A 16,181-nucleotide genomic window follows, 5' to 3' on the forward strand; every position below is an offset into this window, starting at 1 on the left:
CTAAATTGAATTTATACCGTCACGTCAAAAACTCTCGAGGAGTCAAAGTGAATTTTACAAAGTTCATAAAAAGTTATAGGATAAAAAATTACATTCCTTCAACTTAAGGGCTAAGAGTGAGTAAAAGTGAGATTTGATAAAGTTAGGGGTTAAAAAGAAATTATAACAAAGTTAGGAGTATAAAGGATAGTACCACAAAATCAAAAGCCTAAAAGGCAAACAACTTGTTTTTGTCGATGGCATTGGCCACCGACTTTCTACTTTAAGAGTATTTAGAATTCAGCATGTTCGTTTATATTTTACATGTTCTAGTAGTTATTATTATAATGTTCTAGTAGTTATCTATACTATTATAAAAAGGAGAAGTGATGTACAAAGTTGTAATTTTGCATCGCGTACATATTTTAATACAGCATGTACAAAGGAATTATGGTGGAATTTTAAGGGTAAAATAGTCTGTATAGAATAAATTAAGACGCCTATGGGGGTATTATAGTAATTTAGGCATCTGTTTTTTACACTTTTCTTCCAAGAATTCCCCTGCTCAATCTTGACAATGAAACCGGCGTCCCTTTGTTTCCCCTTCGTCCCTTGAAACCCTACCATTGTATAACTGCTTCACTAATGATTTCATTACCATCCCCTCCTTCAATTCCCATTCAAAACTCCTGGTGATGTTCCAAGCCGAGAAGAAACGGGGACGACGATGACGATGGGCACTCCGGTAACATTATGGGTTTTTAAATTGATCTTGTACGGGGATGACGATGATGATGCGCACTCAGGTAAGGTAATGTTATGGGGTTTGATAATCGATGTTGTTGCACATAACTATCACTCCACATCAAGGATTTTGTACTTAGGGTTTTAAATGATGTCTAGTAAGCAGTCTCCTTTATGGCTTTCATATATTTTACCTTTCTTTTTTTTTTGTAGATAATGGGGTTTCTTCATGTTCTTCAACAATTTATTCTTCATACATAAACCCATCGATTTGGTTTATTACAGGAAAAAAGACGACATTTGCTTGTTAGTTCAATTATCATAAGGGCATTGAAGTTTCCCTTGGAGTCTTTTCAGCCATGGGCACCAAAATCAAAGGGGGTTTTCAAAGACTTCAAGTTCATCTCATAGTTCTTTAGTACCCCTCTTGAGATATGTATTTTAAAGTATTTTATATATATTTGTTTTTAATTTTTGAATATTTTTAAAGTATTTTATATTGTTTGGATTACTGTGATAATATTCGGTACACAAATTATTGGCAAAAAGTCTTAATTTTTCGGACACAATTGTTGCTTGTCATTTGTCAACTCAACCTGACCCATCTTATACAAAAAAACAACCTTTATAAGATGTCCATCTACACTTATGTTGTTTGCTAACCTTTTTAATTCTAATACTAGACAGTAAAGCGTAGAGACAAGTTGCTGAGTTACATGCTCTTTTTGAGCATAGCACCAAGTTTGCCAATTTTTTTATTAACAGCTGTTGATAGAAAGCTGGGCAGATTATTATGGCAGACAAGGAAGAAAAGTTGTCTTCTCCAATGGACAGCTTGGGATGGTATGTTAGCAAATCCTTTTTTGATTAAAAAAGAAAAACATAAGAGGAGTAAATGGATCTCTTATTAAAAATGCAGGGAACCATGAAGTTAGGAAGATTAGCAAAATCAGTAGCTACAGGAGTTAATACGAAACGCAAAACACGAGGGCTGCTTCATCATCCAGTGAGTTTTTTAAACAATTACGTGTTCTTTATGAAGTTACGAAAACTATATTGCTGAAATGCTAATCTGATATATTAAGAGCTTTTAGAAGTTGTAAGCATTTCAAAACACATCGGACAACTTTCAGCCTATTTGCCGGAGTCAACCCAGCTGACATGTTTCCCTTTAACTTAGTTACAGGTAGTTATCCATTTGACCAATTAGAGCTAAAATACAACCAAAATCAACCATGTATAGGTAAACCGAGCGATATTGCCATATACGCAAAGCATTTTCAGCCAACTCAGTTATACCCCTGGACTGGACAAATAAAGTCAATTATGGTCAAAGTGCTGTGTAGTCACCCGCTTTCTTCCTATATTTGTCTTACAAATGGTATAACCCATCTTCTTGATATGTACTACAAAATTTACTAGATCTACCATGAATTCTAGCATATGACCAGGGATATAAATATTGTAAATGCGCTCTAATTTTGTTAGTTGCACGTTAGCAATCTTAATGTTGGAAAGTCATCTCTAACGGATCACATAAAATAAATGTAAAAAACGTAACAAGAAATGTGTCTACTATTTAACAGATTGAAAATCGCCTGAAGATCTTGTAAAATTTTTTAATTAAAAAATTCTTGATTATTATTGAATTTTTTTTGGTAATCATATTTAGACACAGTAGTTATTTAAAACAATTTTGAGTCTTTTGGACAAAAGTGTTCTCCTGACCCAATCCGTACAAAATTACCCATTTTGACCCATTACCGACCTGGGATATTGGAAGTTTTGTGACGTTAATTTGATTTTTTTTTTCTAAACTTACACTATAGGGGATTTCATGGATTGTGAGATGGTTTTCGTTATAAGCATGATAGCATCCATAAATGTTTTGTAGTTGAGGTAATGTTAAAAGTTTAATATTTACAAATAAATAAAGGAATCAATGTTTTTAGCTAGATGGCATTACATACCTGAAAACAATTCCTTCTGGCAATCGAAATCCTTTTGTTTTCCTTGGTTCTTGAAAATGAAGTGGTTTTAAAGATCGATGATTTTTCGTCTATGCACCTTGAAATATCCGAAACAATGGAGAACAAATATGATTTTTGAAATGCTTTTGGTGTTTATATAGAAACGTTATTTATAAAGGAGTGATTAAATATACTAGAGAGAAAAATGTGAGTATTTACAGTTGCTGTATACTTTTTTTACTAGGTGGGTATCTATATGCCAAAATGTCAATAGATCATCATCGCTCATTGCTAATATACTTGGTATCAAAAGACGCTAAGCAAAAGCAAAAAATGATAACATTTTCTCCAGTTTCTTATGATTTCAGTTGGAGTTGTGTATGCAGACACTAGCACAAAGAAACTCCATAGCTGTAAGTTGTTTGTTTTGGCCCAGACAACAGGTAAAAACATGTGTACATGTACTAATGTGTTGTTTGACTCACACTTTCAGAAAGATCGTGTCCGAGCGTTGACAATGACCGCAAGACAAACACCGGTTGAGATATGGCGGTATGTATTATATGTCCACTTTATCGATTCCAGTTTTTATATTTGTTGATCACGATATGGCGTTATGCATTATATGTCCACTTTATCGAATATGGCGGTATGTATTATATGTCCCCTTTTCTAACCTCTGATAAGTTTGATTATTATATTTTGGTCGTTTGAAGGAGGAAAGATGGATATACTACTGTAATACATTTCTTTTAAAATAGAAAAACCTTTTTAAACCAATCCGACCCGACCCGAAACCCGAGTCTACCCGAACCCGTTTCCACCGAACCAAAACAACCTTTTTCTTAATTGACCCGTTTTGACCCGAACCCATCCCGTTTGCCAGGTCTAGAAATGATCATTAATTTCAAGATTGGAATGGAATATGGTAAAGAACACAACATGAATATGGTGATAAACAGATTGCTATAGAACCAAAAACTATGGGAGCTTGGGGGTTGTGCAGAATAAGGTAAGGCAAAAATTGGTTTATTTGTGTATTTTAATTCTATCATTTTTTTGCAGGCTCACTATTTTTCTAAATGTGAATATAGTAAAGCTTCATGGGCCTTTAGCTTTTGATATATGATGATATCAACAGGGGAATGTATGAGATTGTCAAATGCTACATCAACAAAATGGTTGAAAGTGCAGTTGGTTATTCTAAATGCCGTTAAAAATATGTGGATATTGAGAAGCGGAAGTCAGAGCACCTGGAACGTGTTAGTATCCTCAACAATGACGGACGCCAGATGGCAGTTAGCAAGTTAAGACATTTGTTTATATTTCTTTTTTCAATTTAGTTTATTGTAGACACATATTAGCTATGAGATGGGAGGCACACATATGCAGTCTTTGATGCATCATGGTCCGATCTTACCGAAATTCTCTATTCTAGGTACTTGACCATATTGTACACTATATATGTACATATGTGTATGCAAGGTTGTTTAACGGGTCGAACCCAACACGAATCAAAACTAAAAAAGTATCGATGATAGTGTCATTTTCTCATGGCTACAATCAGTTTGTTAATATTCCAAACAATCGCTTTGTATGAACTCTGTGTAAAATCTGCCCCGCGGCAACGCGCGGGTTTCCCACTAGTTATTATATACTTATTATTGTGAGTGATACATTAAAGTTATTATTATTTATTTTTCCTTTTTTTAATCATAAAAAGATACATTGAGTGTTTTACTTTTGTTAGTAAAAATTCAATCAAATCTAAACTTCTGTTCACGTCCGGAACGTTTTCTTTTCTTCAAGTTATGGACCCCCAAAATAATTTCTTTCCCAAAGACATAAAGTCATAAACTCAATACCATCCCATAAAAAGCAAAATACATAGCCGGACCTCCACGGTGTTTCACGACCAAGGCGGACGACGAGATGATGAAGCCATCATTTGCAGGAGGCGGAGGTTCCGGCTCTGGTGGGTCTCGTATTTCCAACTGTGACCTCCAGGCACCCCAAATATTAGCTAAACGATAGATGATAACTGCATCTGGATTTACATCGGTTACTACGTAAGTTATTTCCGACGCTTTAAGGTCATTGCATTCCCGATCTAGCACTGCATGTGGTTTTCTCGACCCGGTCTGTGTCGGCTAGGGTTTCACAGTAGGTTTCCGACCTCTTTTTCGATATTCTAGCTACATTTTTTTTCTTTTCTGCCCTTTAACGACATTCCCGTCGTATTAGGGATTATGTTAGCGACGATGAAGTAGGTTTCACAATGTTTTGACTCTGATGCCATTCGGCGCGTGAAGAGTGAAGGTGGTTGTGTGGACCTGAAAAATTGTTCGGCGTGAAGACTCAAGACTGTTTATGTGTACCTGTACTATGTAAACTGAAACGAAGGTTAACTTAGTAATTTTAGACAAAAGGACATAATTATAATTTTCAGTTGGGTTGTCGGTGGCGTTTGCCACCGACTTTGTACTTTAAGATAGATAGTAATATAACCTTTTTATAACTTGTTATTCTCAAAATAAACCAAGACAAGTAAAAAAAATGAAAAGTTTTTGAAAATATTTGGGGTGTTTAGCGGTTCCAATAGAGTTTTGTGTAAGGCTTGTAATTAGGACTTGCAAAATTCAAGGTTTTAGCATCCCCCCACACTTAAATTAAACATTGTCCTCAACGTGTCCCAAAAATAAGTTTTTAGGTTGATTGAATGTATAAAATGTGTGTTAAAAACAAAATTTAATGTTATTGGGCATCTGGACACGGCCCCGTGTTGGATGGACACGGCCCCGTGGTCAGATTACCAGTAATAAGGACTTACAGAAGGTGGACACGGGGGCGTGTCGGGTAAACATGACCTCGTGTTGGTCAAAGGTCTGCAACATTTTGACAAACAGCAGGTCTGGGCAATGGGCACGGGGGCGTGTCGGCTGAGCACGACCACGTGCGGACAAACTGCAAAAGTGTAAAATAGGTTTCTGGCTTTGGTTTTGCTGTCCCGGCTTTAGTAGCACTAACGTTTAGTGCTCTAAGCCTCGTATGTACCTGTTTAACTAATAAATACCACACCAAACAATAACCAACATCCTAAATTACCAAAGTTCATCATCCACGTCACAAGTTAAAAAGAAAAAGAAATGCAGAAATTAAAAAGAGTTAAGGAAGGTAAATTGTTCAACAAGTGGCACGCAGGCTAGAAATTGTTCATAAGATAAGGGGGTTAACCTGTGAGACCTCCAACCGTGGGATGCTACCTCCTACTCCTCCCGCTCAATCCATGTCCTCGTCTTCATCATCATCACCTCCTCTGTGGCCCGCCATATATTCCCGGATGTTTCCAATGTCATCCTGCATGTCGGAGATGTTTCTCTCTATTACTCCGACCCGGGCGTATGTGTTGCTGGTGTAACAACTCTCACTAAAATTATTACTTAATATGCTAATTGTCCAATAAGGAAACCCTAATTGAGAAACCCAAGTAATCCTGCATAACCCCTAAAATTTTCAGAATATTCAGAATCAGGATCAGGGCCCCTAAAACTAAAGGGGGGGTATTCCCTATTGACGATTATCCACATAAATAGCTGTAAAGATCGAATTTAACAAATCTCAGCTAAGCTAGTTAGGGACGTGGCTACCCTATGGTAGAGGGTGACCCCTCGCATCACGCGACGCACCCACGTAGACCCCTCGCGTCACGCGAGGGGGTCAAATTTTCAGTATAAATAGAGGGGTGTGGGACTTGCATTTTGGCGTTGGAACGACATCAAAACTCAAATCGTACACTGAGTTATATTCTGTTTACTTCAAAACACACATAAATCACGAAACGCTGCCGCGATAACAGGGTAATAACTCGATCGCTATTACCATTCAATGTCCGATCGATTGAAACTATCCAACGGATGTTTAAGTGCCGCTCAAATTGAGTTTATACTTTGTCATTCGCCATTAATTCGATGGATGTTTAAGTATCGCACTTTGTCATTTGTTGTGAGGGTTTAACCTCGTGAGTTGTCGTAAATGTTGTATTAGTTACTAACCTAGTTTTCGTGTGCATTATTATTTAAATTAGTTTAACAGGCTAATCAGTAAGCTAAACTCTGCCCGCATAAATCTGCAATGTGAGTCATTCTCTTTTTACCAAATTACTTTAAAAATCATGTTTATTTTCAAAGTTATAATTACAGGGATTAAGTCTTTGTAGTCTTCATTACAGACGGTATATGGGGTTTTGTATACATTACTTGTTATCTGTCACACCCCGACCACGTAAAAACAACAAAACGTGGCGGAACGTCGGGGAGTGTTGTAACAGAATCATTGTTTCATAACACATGGGAATTTGAAATTTTATTTTATTGATTAACTGAGTTACAATGTCAAAACAAGCAAAGAAATATAACATAATTATCTAGTCTTGCATCTTTTATTGTCACTTAGGCCTCGTCCAATCCTATGTGAGCATGCATCAATATCATCATCAAATATCATCAATTATTGTACCTAAAACACATGTTAAAATACATCAGCATAAAAATGCCGGCGAGTACATAGGTTTTGTGAAAATAGGATTCATGAATTAGGTTTAAAAAAATGTTTAATGAAAACTTGTCATGAAACCAGTTTGATTGTTTGCTTTTATAAAACGTTTGAAAAGCGATAATAAGGTAGATGATATGTAAAAGAGTAATGTAAGGTTAAATGAATAACCAAGTAAAAATGAGTTTGTATAAAATAAGTTGTTTGTAAAACAATGTCTTGTGAAAAATATGTTATATGTTTAAACTGAAATGATTTAAACAACGCTGCGATATGTAATATCATACAAACACTTATATATAGGAAGTACCAGCGGCGTATCCACCATGCTTGTATCATATTACACATGCCTCATTACTTAAATCACTTATCCAAACAAACCACCAATGTAAAATATCTATGTTTAAACCAATTGCCAAATGTATTGAATAATATGTCAAAATGTTTGTGTCAAATGTGAAACATGTAATGTATAACTAATGTCAAAAATGTTTATGTGTCAACAGTAAATCATGTAATGTGTAACCAAAATGATATGTATAGCTAGCGAAATGCATCAACTAAACCATAGATGAAAATGCACAAAACAAAGTGTTGAAGTAAAACTTGGTTTAAATCAAAGTTATGTTTTGTGGAAATGCATGCTATACTGATACAAACACTTATGCGGTATGTTAAACGCATACATTCAAGCCTTGAGACAGCAGGATAACCTTAGGGTAAAAGTTATCAAAAAGAAATGTTTTCGGATTCGGTCATTCCATCCATCCAAACAAACCTAGGATTTTAGGAACGGGATTTGTCAAGTCCTATGGTACCATTACTTACTACCGAGCGGCGTAGCTAATGTTAATGAATGTAATAAAGAACCGTTAAACAAACCAAATGTTATACCAAATGTAAGCATGTGATGTGATGTGAATGTACTAAGTATGATGAACATACATAGCATGTGATGTAAAACAATGCACTAGGTATGCACTAAATGGACATACATAGCGTGAAATGTAATGTAAATCAAATGTACTAAGTATGCAACAAAGGACATACATAGCAAAAACATAATGAAATCATGTACTAATAGTGTACTAATGAAAATAGCAAGTATATGGTATGAAAACATGAAAAGCACGAAAGTAACAAGTAGGCACATGTGTTTCACCCCAAAATGTTTGAAAAACAGTAAAAGAGGGGACTATGTACTCACTTGAGGGTGCTTAGAAGTCTTGAACAACAACCAAGCAAAGCTAGAGGGATCACGGAATCAAACGGCACCCTATATAGATAACTACATAAATAACCGGACCTAAATCGGGGGATTGGATAGTATGAGGTTTCGTAAACCAAATGAGTATTGAAACTCATATGAAATGGTTAAACAAAGCCCACATACTAAAATGAAACCTAACCTAAGTGCTTACGACCCATTATGACCCGTTTAGGTAGCTTATGCTACCTTAACGCGTCGTTCGCGTAAAACGCGTTCGGAATGCCTAACTAGCCCTATGACAAGTAAAATATGCCTCAACATGTCTAATACAGTTGCCTAATCAGTTTAGATGTCAAAATTTAGGTTACATATGCTTAAAATGAATTTATGCATAAAAAGGGTATTTTGGTAATTTACCTAAGGCATATAAACTACCTATCATACAACTACTTAAACGACGTGACCATAAGGTATAACCTTGGAAGGTTATTCCCTATACAACTATGGTCACCTAAAGTATTTGGTCGGATCTTAATGATCAACCAAATGGGTCGGGTTCGAAGGTATAAGCGATTGATTAGATCGCTTACCTTTACGACCCTAAACAAGCACAAATCTAAAAGTGACGAGCTAAACATGCTAGAACATGTTTAGTTAAGTTAGAAAACAGGTTTGGTATCAAAACAAACGTTTGGATACCCTAGAGTAGTTTGGTTACAAAATACGCGAGAAAACGCATTTTGGCCGAAACTACGACTCGTCACTGAGCCTAGATAACGTGGAAATTAGTAGGTATAGTCACAAGGGACTATAACCATCGTGATTACGCTCATGTTATGAAGTTCAAACGAATTTTGCGTTGACCATAAACTAGTCAATGTAGAAAGTCAAACACAGTTTGACTTTAACACTAAAATGAACGAAAAACGCGAAAGAATACTTACAGAAGGTCCCCACAAGATTGAATTCCAAGTATTTCTCAGGTATGAAGTGATAATCACTCCAACTTAGAGAAAATCTCAGAATTCAAGTGAGTTGGGGGTGAAAAGGGTGGGTGTATTTATAGTTTTCGGAGAGCCGTTAAGATCGTTTGTCGATATCCGAGCTTTGATCTCAACCTTACACTTGTGCTCATAGTTTTACTAAACCACTAGAGCCCATAGAAATGCCCCAAAACCATTTGCAAATGGGTTACAAGAGTATAACAGCTGTTAACAGCTGGAAAACTGATTTTTGCACATCTGGGAGGGCCTCGCGGCCCGCATAAGACACGTATGGAACCTTACGCGCCCCGCCTGAGTGTCCCAGACCAGCAATAAGTTTCAGAATTGACAGTTTCAGTCCCTGCATGCTTTTAAGGCCATTTCCGACATGTTTAAGGCCCGTTAAGCCAATTTTAAGGCCCTAAAATGATGCTTAAACATTGTGGACATGAAAAGTGCTCAAAAATATGCCGTATGTCGGTTCATTTGGTCGTACAATCGCGATGTCCGCTTAATTACGACGGAATAGGCATAAGCGCGAAAGACGATCCAAATTGCGCGACGAAAGGATTTTTCTTATGCCAAACACTAAAATAAAATATTTTAATGCTTATATATTTTTTTGGATGTCCATATGTATTCAGAACGTAAGTTATGCGCGAAAATGCAAACTTATGCACTTTTTGACGCTTTTAGTCCCTGAATGACCAAAAAGTTTATTTTAGCACACCGAACACCTCAAAGCCTATTTATAAGCTATGTAAAGGATATTTAGGGTGTTTTTAACTTATGATCATGTTCCGGAGGGTCTGTTACAGTACAAATTGACATACTTTCGCAGTTTGTCAAAGCGAATAGACTTCATTTCGGCATACCAAACCTTCCAAAACTTATTTCTAAGTTATGTAAAGGTTATTTAGGGTACATTAAGCCTATGTCACTATTCTGGAGTGTTTGTTGCATTAAACTGGTTATATTTACGCATCAGTGCGCGTATAACCTTCCAGAAAGCGATTTAGAGCCCGAAATCGAACAAGAATTGATATGTGCAAATGATACACATATATTTTTACAAATCGCAAATAGGAAATACAATATTTCATTGGTTTGGTATTTGTTTGATGGTTGAAGTGACACAGATGTCACAGTCTCCCCTACTTCAGGAAATTACGTCCTGAAATTTATTTAGAGGAAACTTGTGAGAGCTTGAAACATGAAGTTGAAAAGATCAAACAACACTGGTTAGAGTTTTGAACTTCTAGTAACTTTAAATAACATCATGCTTACAATATGGGAGGGACACTTATATACAAGTATATAAAGTGTTATTGATGCGTCCACCGTACCTCTATTACATTGTTCACGTTTTGTTACGGTTGCCACTATTGGTTCTTACACATAATAAGTCTTACTGTGGTTTCCGTGCACTGAAATTCGTAATTATGTATGCATCCATAATTACGTAATTCCTTGCATAGTCACGTAGTGCATCTTATAATGTGTAGGGGAAGGAAACAATGAACGAGCCGGTGATGATTGTGCTTAGACCACCATGGGGTCTTTTAATTAAATCAATGAATGAGTTAAATAGACTACCAGGGAGTCTGTTCAGCTATATCACCACATGTCATTCTCAACCAGATTCTGAATCAATCCTTTGACTAGACCACTCAAAGGGTCTCTTTTGAATCATGGAATGGTACTATATAATCCAAGGGTCTTGACTATCACGTAGTAGCCCAATAAGGATTTAAGGTAGTACCTTTTTGAATATCCTTCTACGAATCCCTCATATGAAGATATGAAGGGTTCTACAAGGATTTGGATAACGAATATCCAGAGTATATAAAACACAAATGCATAAAAGAAAACACAAAATGCATAATCACATAATCACATAATTGATTAACTTGATTTTAAATTTCTTATCATTTTGTTAATTTCTTCTGCTAACTGTGCACATGTATTTAAAGCACACCAGGTATCCAATCAGTGGATTTTGATTGGTGCTTTAAACATTATCAAGAATCTAACTATGAAGATAGAAAGATCTTAAAGAGAAAATTTGATTTTGATTGTAAGGAACCGAAATGTTCGAATTAATGGTACACAAGGAATCCAATTAAGGATTCTAAATTGAATGACAATTATCCACAAGGATCTAATTGTGAAGATAAAAAGATCCCATATGGATTTTGGAAATTGAAGATGTTTTGGAAACCTTGAATTGGATGTGCTTAAGTCAAAACATGAAGTAAAAATGCTTATGAAGTTGAGATGCTAGATATGCCAAGGCGACATATGAAGCAGAATTTGAAGGTTAAGTCAATGTATGAGGAAAATATTTTTGAAAACTATGCATGGGGTTCTAAAAAAATGTGTTCAATGTTTTTGAAACCTTATATATAATATTTTTGAAATCATAAAGTAGGTTTATTAGGTAGGTATATTTATAAAAATATTTTAAAATTATGCAAGATGAATTTTGAAATTATGTATAAGGCTTTTGAAAACATGAATGATGCTTTTGAAATCATGCACTTGATATAAGTAATTATACTGTATTAATAACATTTTGAAATCATGAGGGTAGTTTTCGAAAATATAGACAATGTTTTTGAAATCATGGAGATTTTGAAAACTTATGTTATGCATGTTGAAAAATCAGAACGTAATGGGTATGAGATTTGAAAATACCCTTAGTTATCTAACCAGGGATTCAAAGGCACAGATGTGCAAAAGCACGATTACTCATAATGTCACTTTATTTCATGTACTTCGTCTCCTAGAGTGAAACGAGTACTTAAAATTTTTGAGGAATCTATGAGCGATCACTTGAAAGGGAGAATCACAAGAGTAGTTTGTAAAGAGCATAGTTTCTTGATGTAGATATCATAGGGAAATGCCATACATACATGTAACTACATTTGTATATCAGAATTGCGAAGAGCGACTTTTATTTATGAACAAAACAGATTGTTTCACAGTACAAGAAAACAAAAGAAACAAAGGCATAAGACAACAATATCTTTTGCTCGGCCAAATGCTTATCCAAGGGTTGGATTTGCATTGACAATCTTCGGGCATTTGTTCCTGAAATGGCTCGTCTCACCACAGTTGTAGCACGATCCACGTGGAAAACGAGCTCGGATAGGGTTGGCTTGTGGTTGACTTGGACCACCTCGGCTTGGGTTGATTCGACAAGTACTTGCCAGGTGACTAATTCGCCCACATGATACACACACACGACACTGCAGGTGAGTTTGGTGATGCCCGTTACATTTGTCGCATAGTGGTGTCGTTCCCTTGTATTGCTTTTTAGCAGGTGGTGTTGCCTTTTGGCTAGGCCCTGCTGGATTAGGTGCAACTGCTGCGGGTTTCTTTGAAGCCTTACGCTTCCTTGATTTTGGTGCAGGCTTGACTTCTACTTTCCTCAGTGACTCTTGAGTGGCTCCATTTTTGAGGCGAGACATGGCAATACCTAAATCCACGGACTTCAGAATTACTTCGCCTATTTGTTGGGCAAGTTTGGCCGCTTGCTCGGACATTTGACCGTTGTTGAGGTAAAGAGACATTCTAGAAGAAAATGAAAGACATAGGGAGTAACAAATGAAATGTTATCGGATAAGCAAAACAGAAAGGCAATGCATACGAATTGCGATCATTTGTTTGTTACCTAAGGCAAACAAATGAGATGGTGACAAATCAAAGCAAACGGGTCATAATAATGTATCACTGAAGACATGTTTGCCTATAAGTGAACACTCACCCCAAGAGTTCCCAGGTAAGAGTGACTGGTCCGATACTGTGGATTTGTACGAACACTCTAGCCTTAGACAGAAAGCTCAGAGTACAGGCATTCACCCTTCCAGTTTGCACGTGTTCACATCAAAAGACCCAAACTTTGACGAGATTTGAAAATGTAGAGGGTTCAAAACCTAGTAATCAATCATCCTAGAACAGATGATTAGTTTTCAAAGTGGAAACGATTTTTGTGTTTTTGTTGTGGTTGTCGCCTAAGGATAGGTGAGGGTATTGTTTTATGACTAAACGCAAGTAAACTCGCGTTAGGGTCCTAGGAAGGTTATAGACTAGGTCAAAGCATTACTAATAACCTGATTCCCTATAACCATGAGCTCTGATACCAAACTTTTCTGTCACACCCCAACCACGTAAAAACAACAAAATGTGGCGGAATGTCGGGGAGTGTTGTAACAGAATCATTGTTTCATAAAACATGGGAATTTGAAATTTTGTTTTATTGATTAACTGAGTTACAAGGTCAAAACAAGCAAAGAAATATAACATAATTATCTAGTCTTGCATCTTTTATTGTCACTAAGGCCTCGTCCAATCCTATGTGAGCATGCATCAATATCATCATCAAATATCATCAATTATTGTACCTGAAACACATGTGAAAATACATCAGCATAAAAATGCCGGCGAGTACATAGATTTTGTGAAAATAGGATTCATGACTTAGGTTTAAAAAAAAATGTTTAATGAAAACTTGTCATGAAACCAGTTTGATTGTTTGCTTTTATAAAACGTTTGAAAAGCGATAATAAGGTAGATGATATGTAAAAGAGTAATGTAAGGTTAAATGAATAACCAAGTAAAAATGAGTTTGTATAAAATAAGTTGTTTGTAAAATAATGTCTTGTAAAAAATATGTTATATGTTTAAACTGAAATGATTTAAACAACGCTGCGATATGTAATATCATACAAACACTTATATATAGGAAGTACCAGCGGCGTATCCACCATGCTTGTATCATATTACACATGCCTCGTTACTTTAATCACTTACCCAAACAAACCACCAATGTAAAATGTCTATGTTTAAACCAATTGCCAAATGTATTGAATAATATGTCAAAATGTTTATGTCAAATGTGAAACATGTAATGTATAACTAATGTCAAAAAAGTTTATGTGTCAACTGTAAATCATGTAATGTGTAACCAAAATGATATGTATGGCTAGCGAAATGCATCAACTAAACCATAGGTGAAAATGCACAAAACAAAGTGTTGAAGTAAAACTTGGTTTAAATCAAAGTTATGTTTTGTGGAAATGCATGCTATACTGATACAAACACTTATGCGGTATGTTAAACGCATACATTCAAGCCTTGAGACAGCAGGATAACCTTAGGGTAAAAGTTATCAAAAAGAAATGTTTTCGGATTCGGTCATTCCATCCATCCAAACAAACCTAGGATTTTAGGAACGGGATTTGTCAAGTCCTATGGGACCATTACTTACTACCGAGCGACGTAGCTAATGTTAATGAATGTAATAAAGAACCGTTAAACAAACCAAATGTTATACCAAATGTAAGCATGTGATATGATGTGAATGTACTAAGTATGATGAACATACATAGCATGTGATGTAAAACAATGCACTAGGTATGCAGTAAATGGACATACATAGCGTGAAATGTAATGTAAATCAAATGTACTAAGTATGCAACAAAGGACATACATAGCAAAAACATAATGAGATCATGTACTAATAGTGTACTAATGAAAATAGCAAGTATATGATATGAAAACATGAAAAGCACGAAAGTAACAAGTAGGCACATGTGTTTCACCCCAAAATGTTTGGAAAACGGTAAAAGAGGGGACTATGTACTCACTTGAGGGTGCTTAGAAGTCTTGAACAACAACCAAGCAAAGCTAGAGGGATCACGGAATCAAACGACACCCTATATAGATAACTACATAAATAACTGGACCTAAATCGGGGGATTGGATAGTATGAGGTTTCGTAAACTAAATGAGTATTGAGACTCATATGAAATGGTTAAACAAAGCCCACATACTAAAATGAAACCTAACCTAAGTGCTTACGACCCATTACGACCCGTTTAGGTAGCTTATGCTACCTTAAAGCGTCGTTCGTGTAAAACGCGTTCGGAATGCCTAACTACCCTATGACAAGTAAAATATGCCTCAACATGTCTAATATAGTTGCCTAATCAGTTTAGATGTCAAAATTTAGGTTACATATGCTTAGAATGAATTTATGCATAAAAAGGGTATTTTGGTAATTTACCTAAGGCATATAAACTACCTATCATACAACTACTTAAACGACGTGACCATAAGGTATAACCTTGGAAGGTTATTCCCTATACAACTATGGTCACCTAAAGTATTTGGTCGGATCTTAATGATCAACCAAATGGGCCGGGTTCGAAGGTATAAGCGATTGATTAGATCACTTACTTTACGACCCTAAACAAGCACAAATCTAAAAGTGACGAGCTAAACATGCTAGAACATGTTTAGTTAAGTTAGAAAACAGGTTTAGTATCAAAACAAATGGTTTTGATACCCTATAGTAGTTTGGTTACAAAATACGCGAGAAAACGCATTTTGGCCGAAACTAAGACTCGCCACTGACCCTAGATAACGTGGAAATCGGTAGGTATAGTCACTAGGGACTATAACCATCGTGATTACGCTCACGTTATGAAGTTCAAACGAACTTTGCGTTGACCATAAACTGGTCAATGCGGAAAGTCAAACACAGTTTGACTTTAATGCTAAAACGAACGAAAAACGCGAAAGAATACTTACAGAAGGTCCCCGCAATATTGAATTCCAAGTATTTCTCAGGTATGAAGTGATAATCACTCCAACTTAGAGAAAATCTCAGAATTCAAGTGAGTTGGAGGTGAAAAGGGTGGGGGTATTTATAGTTTTCGGAGAGCCGTTAAGATCGTT

General features: G+C 36.0%; 1 long non-coding RNA gene across 9 annotated transcripts; it reads left to right on the forward strand.

Annotated features, from left to right (window-relative positions):
• The first annotated feature begins 543 nt into the window (after positions 1–543).
• LOC110885249 lies at positions 544–4,310 on the forward strand. 9 transcript variants are annotated; one of them, XR_004891119.1, is made up of 8 exons: positions 544–785; positions 1,009–1,566; positions 1,643–1,729; positions 1,904–2,104; positions 2,938–3,106; positions 3,187–3,245; positions 3,580–3,705; positions 3,835–4,309. It is a non-coding gene; the product is annotated as an uncharacterized LOC110885249 (long non-coding RNA). The 9 variants fall into 9 exon arrangements; XR_004891121.1 differs by having other exon boundaries at positions 1,910–2,104; XR_004891120.1 differs by having other exon boundaries at positions 1,967–2,104.
• The last annotated feature ends 11,871 nt before the right edge of the window (positions 4,311–16,181 follow it).

The sequence above is a fragment of the Helianthus annuus genome, chromosome 4 (assembly GCF_002127325.2).
Source record: "Helianthus annuus cultivar XRQ/B chromosome 4, HanXRQr2.0-SUNRISE, whole genome shotgun sequence".
NCBI classification, from domain to species: domain Eukaryota; kingdom Viridiplantae; phylum Streptophyta; class Magnoliopsida; order Asterales; family Asteraceae; genus Helianthus; species Helianthus annuus.